The following is a 10607-nucleotide window of genomic DNA, read 5'->3' on the forward strand; positions in this document are numbered from 1 at the left end:
CTTTGTCCACATTTTGAACATACGCACTGTTTCACCACATCTTTACACTTTTGCCACTGTTCTTGGCCATATACTCTTGTATTCTTCATGTTCTTGATAGCCCATCTCAATTCTTGTTTCTGAAACTTCATTTTTTCTATTTTTTGCATCTTTTCCAGATCTGTACCTTTGATCTTCATCTTCATAGCTTTAGGTTTGGGATTTGTTTGTAGAACCCACGATCTAAGGCAAAACTGAAACATTCCTTACAAATTTCTGTACCAGCCCAAACCTAGGTATTTGCCGAGGTCATATCAATAAGAAACATCTTTCTGAATTTCAACCCTTCTAATTCAGGCCGATATCATGGGTATGTGGAGACATAGGGTAGATACCCCGACCAAACTTGAGTATTTTAGGCAGGAGTTCTCCATCCCTGCCGATGTCCATCTAAGACTGGCTGGGGATGATGACTCCATCATGCCTACAGAAAATGCCATGCCCCTTCCCATTGTAGCTTTTACTGAGTGCGGACTCTGGCTCCCACTCAACATTCTTTTTCGCGAGATTCTTCATTATTATAAGTTGAACCCTATGCAACTGGCAATCAATTCTTATCGAGTGATCTTTGGTATCATAGCCCTAGCTAAACAGGAAAACGCTAGGATCACCCTTGCCGATATCCAATATTGCTATACCATGTGTGCCTTTAACTTGAAAGAAAAAGGCTTCATTTATTATCTTAAGCAGAGGTCTACAGAATTCAAAATCATAGCCGACCTCCCAGACTCCAACAAGGGGGCTGGAGATGACTATCTTATTACCTCGGAAAATTGGGAGTTTGCTCCAGATGAGGACATCCATCTCTACCCTCTTCCCTGATCAGTTTTAGAGGGCAAGGGTAAGAGCCCAACATTTAGCTTTGCTTGTTTTCTTTTAGGGTCTTAAATATTCTGTCTGTTTCTGACGTCTGTTCTTTTTGCAGCTGTTCGTCAGCCACCAAAAAATTTTCGCCAATCCTTTGTCCCCAGCAAAGACTTGAGGAGACTTCTGGATTTGCCAATCGAGAAGCGAAAGGCACCCCTGCTTCTCAACTTCATCCCGACATACAAATCAGCTCTCCCCGACGTCCCCAGAAAAAAGAAGAAGAAAAGCTTATCTCCGCCTTCTGTCACTACTCCACAGGTTGCATCCATATCTCGGACAGATCAGGGGTCAACTTCTGATCCGGTCGAGCAATCGTCTACTTCAGTTCCATGCTTGGTTCCAATTTCACAGCGCCGCCGCCGATGTCGAACGGTTTCTACTGCCGAGATGGGTCGCGCAAAACCAGTCGCGAAAGATCTTCTGGCCAGTATTCCAACATCGGCTGATGATCAACCAACACAAACCCTTCCTCCACCTAAGCCAAAAAGAATTAAGAAGGCCCTTCCAAAGGCTAAAGTTACTCAGACTGAGTCTAAGGATGCTTTGCCTATATCAAAGTTGGCTGAGAGCGACAAACCTCAACCCTTTGCTAGGAAGAGGCGTCTGAAACTCAGCCATCAGAATCCCCAAAATCCAAAACGCCGAGGTCTTTTTCCGCGACGACTTCGGGGTCAAAACAGAGCGATGCCCCTTGGACTCCAAAAATAACTCTGGAGGACAAGCCAGTCCTGTCCACTGACAGTGCCGATGATATAAATGTCGGCGTAGCACTCAGTACAGCTCTGCTTCTACCAGGGGACTTGGAGCGTAATGCTGGTTTTAGCGAGTATGAGAATTACGTCCTAATACTTCAACACTCTGTTCAGGTAAATGTCTTCTAATTGATAATTTTTCCTTTTTCATACTTTGAATTTTTTCTAATACCTCTGTTTTTCTTTCAGGCCATCCAGCATGCCCACTTATTTTCAATGCAGTCCTTTGAGAATCGGCAAATGCTGGTCGACATGAAAAGGGAGTTCTCTTCTATTCAAAAGATCAATAAGGGCCTTGAATCAAAAATGAAGAAGCTGGAGGATCAAACCGAAGCTGCAATTAAGGCTCAGAATAATGCCGAAGAGAAGGCCGAGGCTACTGAGGCTATCAGAAAAGTGGCTGAATCTCAATGGAGAGAGGCCGAGGAAAAGATGGCCCAAGCTGAGAAAGAGCTTCTGGAGGCCCTGGCCACCAAAGAAGCTGAAATCAAAGAAGCCGATGAAAAGGCCTATAATCAAGGCATGGCCGACGTTACAAAGGCCTATGAACTTCAAGTGAAGCAGGCATGCAACAAGGGTTTCACCCTTGGTTGGATGTCTCTTCTGAAAAAACTAAATGTTCTTGATGATTCGCCTCTACGAAATGCCGACAATATTCCTCTTCCATTCCCTCCAGCCCAACCCTTAAATCAAGACATCGGCGAATCTGAGTTCGATGATGCCGATGAGGAAGATGATGAAGCTTTGGTCAGAAAAATCAAAGATGCTGATGAGGCCAAGTCCCCTCCTCACAATGAGCAAGTTCTAGACTTGACTCAGGATGAGGAAGGTGATGAGGTTGTCCAAGAAGCTGTTCCCGACATCGCCCCAGCTGACATCCCTTCTAAGGTAAAAACTGTTGAAAAAACTCTCCAAGAGATTGACGCCGAGATAGCGGCAGAGAAGGAGGCCGAGGTGGTATCTGATATTCAAATCCAACAATCTGGAGGAGAGGAGCCTTAGCTCTAAGTCTTCTTTGTATTTTCTTGCTTCTTTATCTTAGGGAAGGATGTATGTTCTTTGTATGGCCGATGTGCCCCCCTTTTTACTCTGAATGTTAATACAACTTTTCTCTTTTATTGAATGCTTGTACTCTTGTCTTTTCTTCTTTGTCTTCGTGTGATTCTATACTTAGAATATTTTGCATATATCATATGTACTCTTTCTTCTTTGTGCAATCTTCTCGGGGTAACATACCTCAGTTATGCCACCTGATAATTTACCTCAGCAAGTACTTGTCCTATAAAAATTGCTTATAAGTTTCGACAAGGATAAACATATATTGGTTTAATTTCTATAAACTTTTCTCAAGTTATAACAAGTGCTAAGCAATATATTTGCCTAACTCAACTTGTAAATTGCTACAAATTTCAACGAATGAAGATAAACAATTATCTCGGCTTAACTTCAACTTGTAAATTACTACAAATTTCAACAAGTGAAGATAAACAATTATCTCGGCTTAACTTCAACTTGTAAATTGCTACAAATTTCAACAAGCGTTAAGCATTACTTTAGTTTAACTTCAACTTGTAAATTGCTACAAATTTCAACAAGTGAAGATAAATAATTATCTCGAATTAACTTCAACTTGTAAATTGCTACAAATTTCAACAAACGTTAAGCATTACTTTAGTTTAACTTCAACTTGTAAATTGCTACAAATTTCAACAAGTGAAGATAAACAATTATCTCGGCTTAACTTCAACTTGTAAATTGGTACAAATTTCAACAAGCGTTAAGCATTACTTTAGTTTAACTTCAACTTGTAAATTACTACAAATTTCAACAAGTGAAGATAAACAATTATCTCGGCTTAACTTCAACTTGTAAATTGCTACAAATTTCAACAAGTGAAGATAAACAATTATCTCAGCTTAACTTTAACTTGTAAATTGCTACAAATTTCAACAAGCGTTAAGCATTACTATCTTCTCTCTGCCCCCAATGTGAACCTGAGTTCCACTTGGGTTCTCATTACTCAGAAACAATTATTATGCATCTTTTGACAATTTACAAGTCTTTGGAGAACTCTGCTAAAATTTTATTGATGAATAATAACAAGGAACATCTAATGATAGAAAAATTTTAAATTACAAGTGTTCCAAGGTCTTGGCAATCCTTTGCCCTCATTGTCTTCAAGTCGGTATGCTCCATTGCCCAATACCGAAGTGATTCTGTGGGGTCCTTCCCAGTTTGGTCTAGGCTTGCCTTCTCTGGGGTCCTTCTTGTTGCCAACAACTTTTCTCAGGACTAGGTCGCCGACCTGAAAATCCCTTGGATTAACCTTTTTATTGTAAGCTCTAGCGAGTTGCTGCTGGTATGCTGCGAGCTTAATTGCAGCTTTCTCCTTTCTTTCTTCTAAGAGATCCAGATCTCGAGTTAGAAATATATCATTTGTGTCATTCTCTACTCCATCGGTTCTGATCCTTGGGATGCCGATTTCCAGTGGGATGACTGCTTCTGTGTCATAAGCCATGGCAAAGGGGGTTTCCCCTGTTGATCTTCTCGGCGTAGTCCGGTATGCCCAAAGTACATTGGGCAACTCGTCTACCCACTTTCCTTTTGCTGCCTGCAGCCTCTTTTTTATCCCATCCAAAATTACTTTGTTGGATGCTTCTGCTTGCCCATTGCTTTGGGGAAAACTTGGTGTTGAAAAGTAATTCTTTATCTTGAATTTCACACAGAAGTTCTTGATGAGTTTGCTGTCAAACTACGTTCCGTTGTCGGCAACTATTGCTCTTGGAATGCCAAATCTGGTAATGATGTTTCTCCATACAAAATTCTTGACGTCCACATCTCAGATTTTGGCAAGAGGTTCTACTTCTATCTACTTTGTGAAGTAATCTGTTGCTACCAGCAAGTACTTCCTTTGCCCAGTTGCTTGGGGCAATTGTCCAATGAGATCCATCTCCCATTGGGCAAATGGCCATGGACTGGATACAGGGTTCAGGTCAGCAGCTGGCTGGTGTATTAAAGGTGCAAACCTTTGGCATTGTTCACACTTCTTTACGTAGGCTTCTGCATCTTTTTGCATGTAGGGCCACTAATACCCCTGGGTAATGGCCCTGTGAGCTAGTGATCTGCCCCCAGTGTGGCTTCCACAAATCCCCTCATGAATCTCGTATAGAAAATTTTCAACCTGCAAAGGGTGTACGCACCTTAAAAGGGGTCCTGTGAAGGACCTTCTGTAGAGATATCCATCTGTTGTTAGGCTGAATCTTGCCGATTTCAATCTGATCTTGTGTGCCTCCTTATGGTCTTCTGGTAGCTTTCCCTCTTTGAGGAATTTAACAATTGCTTCCATCCAGCTTGGACCCAAGTCCACACATATTGCTTCTTGCTCTATGATCGGCTGTTCTATGCTAGGATTTGACAGATAGTCAATCATTATTGTTCTTGTTTTTCCAGTTTGCATTGAGCTTGCCAAGTTGGCCAACGCATCAGCGTGGTTGTTATCATCTCGGCTGACTTCAAGAAGTCAGCAATTGCGAAACAAGCTTGCCAGTCTGATGACCTCCTTTGCGTATGCCGACATCCTCTTATCTCGGGTTGCAAACTCTCCTGTTGTTTGATTTACTATAAGTTGTGAATCACAAAAAATTATTACTTCATCTGCCTCTGCTGCCACTGCTAGCTTCAGTCCTGCAATTAGTGCTTCGTATTCTGCCTCATTGTTTAAGGCCTTGAACCCCAATCGAATAGACTATTCCAATATCTCCCCATCAGGGGATATTAACACTACTCCTGCCCCCGCTCCTTGCCGGTTTGAACTCCCATCGACAAACAGGCGAAAGGAGTCGCCGATGTAAATGCTACAGGGTCTTAGTTTTTCTTTTCCTTGTTCTTTTATCTTTGGCTGGGCTTCTCCTTGCTTGCTTGGACATCGTTCATCTCGGCTCAACGGAGCCTAATGTTCGATGGATTCCGGCGTGAATTCGGCCACGAAGTCGACCAAAACTTGGCCCTTAATTGCTGTTCTTGGCCTGAACTCCTGGTCGTATTGGCTTAAGGCCACTGACCATCTTGCTATTCTTCCAGTTAAGTCTTCTTGTTGTAACAAGGACTTCAGTGGGTGTTCTGTCAGCACTATAATCTTGTGTGCTTGAAAGTAATGGCTCAGCTTCTTTGAAGCCATTACCAAAGCTAGCGCCAATTTTTCCAAGGGTAGATACCTTGTTTCTGCATCAGCTAAGGTTTTGCTTACATAGTAAACAGTCCTTTGCTCCCATTTTTCTTCACGAATTAATACCGCATTGCATGTTCTGAAACGGCTAAGTACAAAAACAGCTCTTCTCCAGGTTCAGGTGTTGAGAGGACTGGAGCCGTGGTCAGATACTTCTTTAGGTCGGCCAAGGCAGCCTCACATTCATCAGTCCATAGGAAGTTTGTGGCCTTCTTTACCAGGTTGAAGAAAGGTTTACATTTGTCTAAGCTTCGGCTTATGAACCTGTTTAGGGCTGCGGCCTTTCTAGTAAGCATCTGAACTTGTTTTGCCGACGTCGGGCTTTTTAGCTCTAGGATGGCCTTGATTTGATCTGGGCTGGCCTCAATGCCCTTTCTTGTTACCAGGTACCCCAAAAATTTACCTAATCCAACTCCAAATGCGCACTTCGATGCGTTGAGTCGAAGCCGGTATGCTTTGAGAATCTCAAAGACTTCTTTTAGGTTGGCAAGATGACCCCTTGGTTCCTTGGTCTTCACGACCATGTCGTCAATGTAGACTTCCACTGTTTGGCCAATCAGATTTTTTAACATCTTGGTTACCAACCTTTGGTAAGTCGCTCCTACGTTTTTCAACCCAAAAGGCATTACCTTGTAACAATGCAGTCCTTTCGGGGTGATAAACGCTGTCTTCTCTTCCTCTGGAGGGCACATGGCTATTTGGTGGTATCCTCTGTAAGCGTCCAGGAAGCTCATCCTTCCATGTCCAGATGTGGCGTCTACCAACTGGTCAATCTTGGGTAGAGGAAAGCAGTCTTTGGGACAAGCTTTATTCAGGCTTGTAAAATCTACGCAGACCCGCCATTTACCGTTCTTCTTCTTTACCACTACAGTGTTGGATAGCCATGTCGGGTAATGAACTTCTCGGATGGCCCTGGCCTCCAGAAGTCTGTTGACTTCTTCTTCTACTGCTTCGACGTGCATCAGCGTCGGTCTTCTGGCTCGCTGATCACAGGTTTTGCCGACCTATCGACATTCAGTCTGTGGCAAGTGACCTCGGGGTCAATGCCAGGCATTTCATAAGGTGTCCAGGCGAACACCTCAATGTTGGCTCTTAGAAAAGTCTCCAACTCTTTTTCTTCCTCTTCGGCTAAGCCCAAGCCGAGAAGAAAGAAGTGTTCTTCATCCCCATCCTGAACGAGGATTTTCTTCAGTGCCTCTTTGCTCTTCTCGGCTGGTTCTTTGCCGACGTCTTCCAGGACTTTCACGTCCTCATCTTCAATTTCTGCCTTTTCTGGTTCTCGAATGTTGCAGGTGGATTTCATTGCTGCCATGGAGCAATTCTTTGCCTGCAGTTGATCTCCTCTGACTTCTTCAATCCCACGCTCTGTTGGGAACCGCAGTAGTTGATGCAATGTTGAGGGAACTGCCCCCATTGCATGCAACCATGGTCTTCCCAAGATGATGTTATATGGTGAAGGTGTGTCAATCACCATGAATTATGTCATGATCTTCTTAGTGCCAGCTTGTACTTCCAAGCTTGTTGCGCCCAGTGGCCACGTCGGCGTTCCATTGAAGCCGGTCATCGGGCCATTTGATTGCTCCAAGTCATCAGGATGAAGGCCCAGCTCTTTGTAACATCTAACGTACATGATGTCGCAAGAGCTGCCTTGATCAATCAAGATGCGTTTCACTTGGCACTCCCCAACCTGGAGGGATACTACCAAGGCATCATTATGGGGATGCTGGACCATCTCTAGGTCGGCTTCAGTAAACGCTATCATCGGTCCCTGGCTTTCTTTAGGTCGAGGTCGTTTATGTCCAACTTGGTTCACGTGCTGCAGGTGTTTTACCTTCTAGGTCTCCCCTCGTATGTCGTTTTCGTTCACCTTTGAGTGAATTACGTTAACCACCCGTGGTCCTTCTGCAGGTGGTTGCTGTGCTGGGGGAGGCGGAGCTGCTGGTGCTTGAGGCAATCTTGCCTGTTCTTCTCTAGTCCTGGCCTCATCAACAAGGTCCCTCAGATGTCGTTGCCTTACCAAGTCTTCTAAGTGTGCTTTTAGGGCTCTGCAGCTCTGAGTTGGATGCCCTTCTTCATTATGGTAAACACAACGCCTACCGACGTTTCTTCCCATGAATTTCCCTGGTGTTCTTGTCAGTCCTCTAAAATATGGTTGGTTTCGTATTTGATCCAAGACTTTGTGGATCGGGACTCGGAATATGGTTGTGTAGACGTCCCCGAATGCCCCGGGAGGGATGAGTCCCCCGTTCCATTCGATATTGGGCTCACTACAGTTCGAACTCTCAAATTGTCACGATTCTAAATCTGAACCAAAGAGTCCAAATCTGGCAAATCGTTTTGAGAAAACAGATTTTGAAAGAAGTGCCAAACATGAACTGCTTTGCCAGATATAGAGTCGCCATCTAAATATTTTATTTTGGGGAAATTTAGGAAACCCTGACTCGTTTGCCTAAGGCCACGTGTCCATCATCACCAAAATTGCCTCGGCTCGGGAACTTGGGTACGATTAGGGAATGTCACTTCGTGAGCACCCCCGCTCGCCCGATCAAAGATCGGCCTCTACTAACCATGATATCTATTTTTGAAAACATTATGCGTTCTTATTCCGGTTATTAGCCTAGATTTACTATGTAGTGCGCACAGCATACAAGTATAGGCTAGATCGTCTGAATTGGAACAAAACATTTCATGTTTATTTTTTAAAGTGGTTTGATGGTGCTACCGGCAAGTAGGCTAAGACGTGGATTTGCCACCCTCGGGTGGGCTTAAAAAAACATGATTTTGCCACTATCTAGTGGGCTTAAAACACACATTTGATGAATTGTTCCAATTCAAATAACCTAACCTTCACCCACAGGCATTCAGGCAGTTATATCACATAAGCAATTAGCCTCATGGTAAGCATGCTATTCGTGGCAGTCACTTACACGCATGCAAGGATGCTAAAGCATAAAACTTACCGAGTACTCCAAGCCAAAACAGAAGCTAATTAGAAATCCATGCATGATCCTAATTATACGGAAATGCCTAATGCAACACATGCAAAAATGCAACTATAGCAAGCTCGGCCATTCTAAACATGGCATATGAAATGCTACAGCTAACATGTATTCAACTTGGAATTGAAAATACAATGCAGTTAGTATGATGCGCTGAGCCCGGTGCATGCAAAACAGATGAATGAATGCAAACATGCTATCATACTGTATGCTAATTGAAACATGCCCTAATCTAACCATCATAAACGTGTAAATAAAAGGGAGAAAGACGTGGGGTTAGAAGACATACATCACACACACGCACACTTATTACAACATTGCCCTCGCGCAGAGGGTCCGAATAAATAATATACAGTCCCAAATGAATAATTACAGTCCAAATATGTACAAAACCCTAATTAATTAACAAATTAAATTAGGAAAGCAACAAATTGGCATGCAAGCCAGGGATTGCCTCAAATCTGCTCCGGATGATGAATGATGCATGCTCGGGTTGCCTTGTGCGGAGAATCCCTCGCGATGACCCGGTTTACCTCTGTTTGCAATTGTTCTTGGAATGCATGCCAAGCTCCGGAAGGCTGTCGATTTCTGATTTGCTGCAACAGAGAGCAACAAAGGGGCATGGCAAAGTATTTTCACATATGTATGCATGACTACTCTTCATGGAGTGTAGTCCTCGGTCCTCGTGCCACCAATCACGCATATCAATGCATGATGGCTGAGGAGTCGAATTGCACGACTCAATATGAAATGAATGCACATATAAACACAACAAAACCTAAACTCCATCATGGATAATCCGGAGTGTCGGTGACTGGGAATTGAGACACGTTCCGTCACTCGAAGTACGAAACGTCCCTCATTTCCAATGCTCGGGCTAACTCCTATCCCAAACACAATGCGATATGCATGACATGCATGAATGCAACTAATATACAACCTAGCATGCACAATGCTATGGAATGGCATACACGATACACGAGGTAACATAGCATACACAATGCGCTAACATGCAACCTAGCATACACAATGCTATGAAATGAAATGGCATACACAATGCAATATGGGCTTACACCAATGTGAGTGGACCTCAGCCGCACTCACATAGGAGGCCATACGATGAAAATGAGACAACTCGAAATGCGTGCCCACGTGCACGCAAACCGAGGATTGACCCTAAGGCACCAAATGCCACTCTAACAAGACATGGCAAGGCATGGAATATGGCATACTAGAATGCAAATTTCAGTAGCAAAATATGATGCAAAATGGCCCCAGAACATGGAAACATGGCACCCGATACATGGAATGAGACCCGAAACATGAAATTAGGTACATGGAATGACCTATGGCTATGCAAAGCATGCATTATTCGAACATGAAGTGTGAATAAAGAATCAAGACAGTCCCAAAAAAATCATATTTACAGTTTTAAGAAAGGCCAAAAAGTGAACAAAAGTAGGGCTAAGTTAACATGCAAAAATGGCCCCAAAAGAGAGATAATGAAGCAAGTAGCAGCTGCTGGCCCTAAATGGCTAAGAGCCCTTCAACAAAGTTGAAGAGGGGCTCAAAATGAAGCACTTTACAGTTTACAACAAGCCACGAAAACAAACACAAGTGTGGCTTAAACTATTGTGCAAAAAATGGGCCAAAAGGGAGACAAAGAAGCAAGTGATGGTTTCTAGCATCAAACAGAGGAGGGCCCTTCAACAAAGTTGAATAGGG

Source organism: Camellia sinensis, chromosome 4 (genome assembly GCF_055761805.1).
Source record: "Camellia sinensis isolate YWXY chromosome 4, ASM5576180v1, whole genome shotgun sequence".
NCBI lineage: Eukaryota > Viridiplantae > Streptophyta > Magnoliopsida > Ericales > Theaceae > Camellia > Camellia sinensis.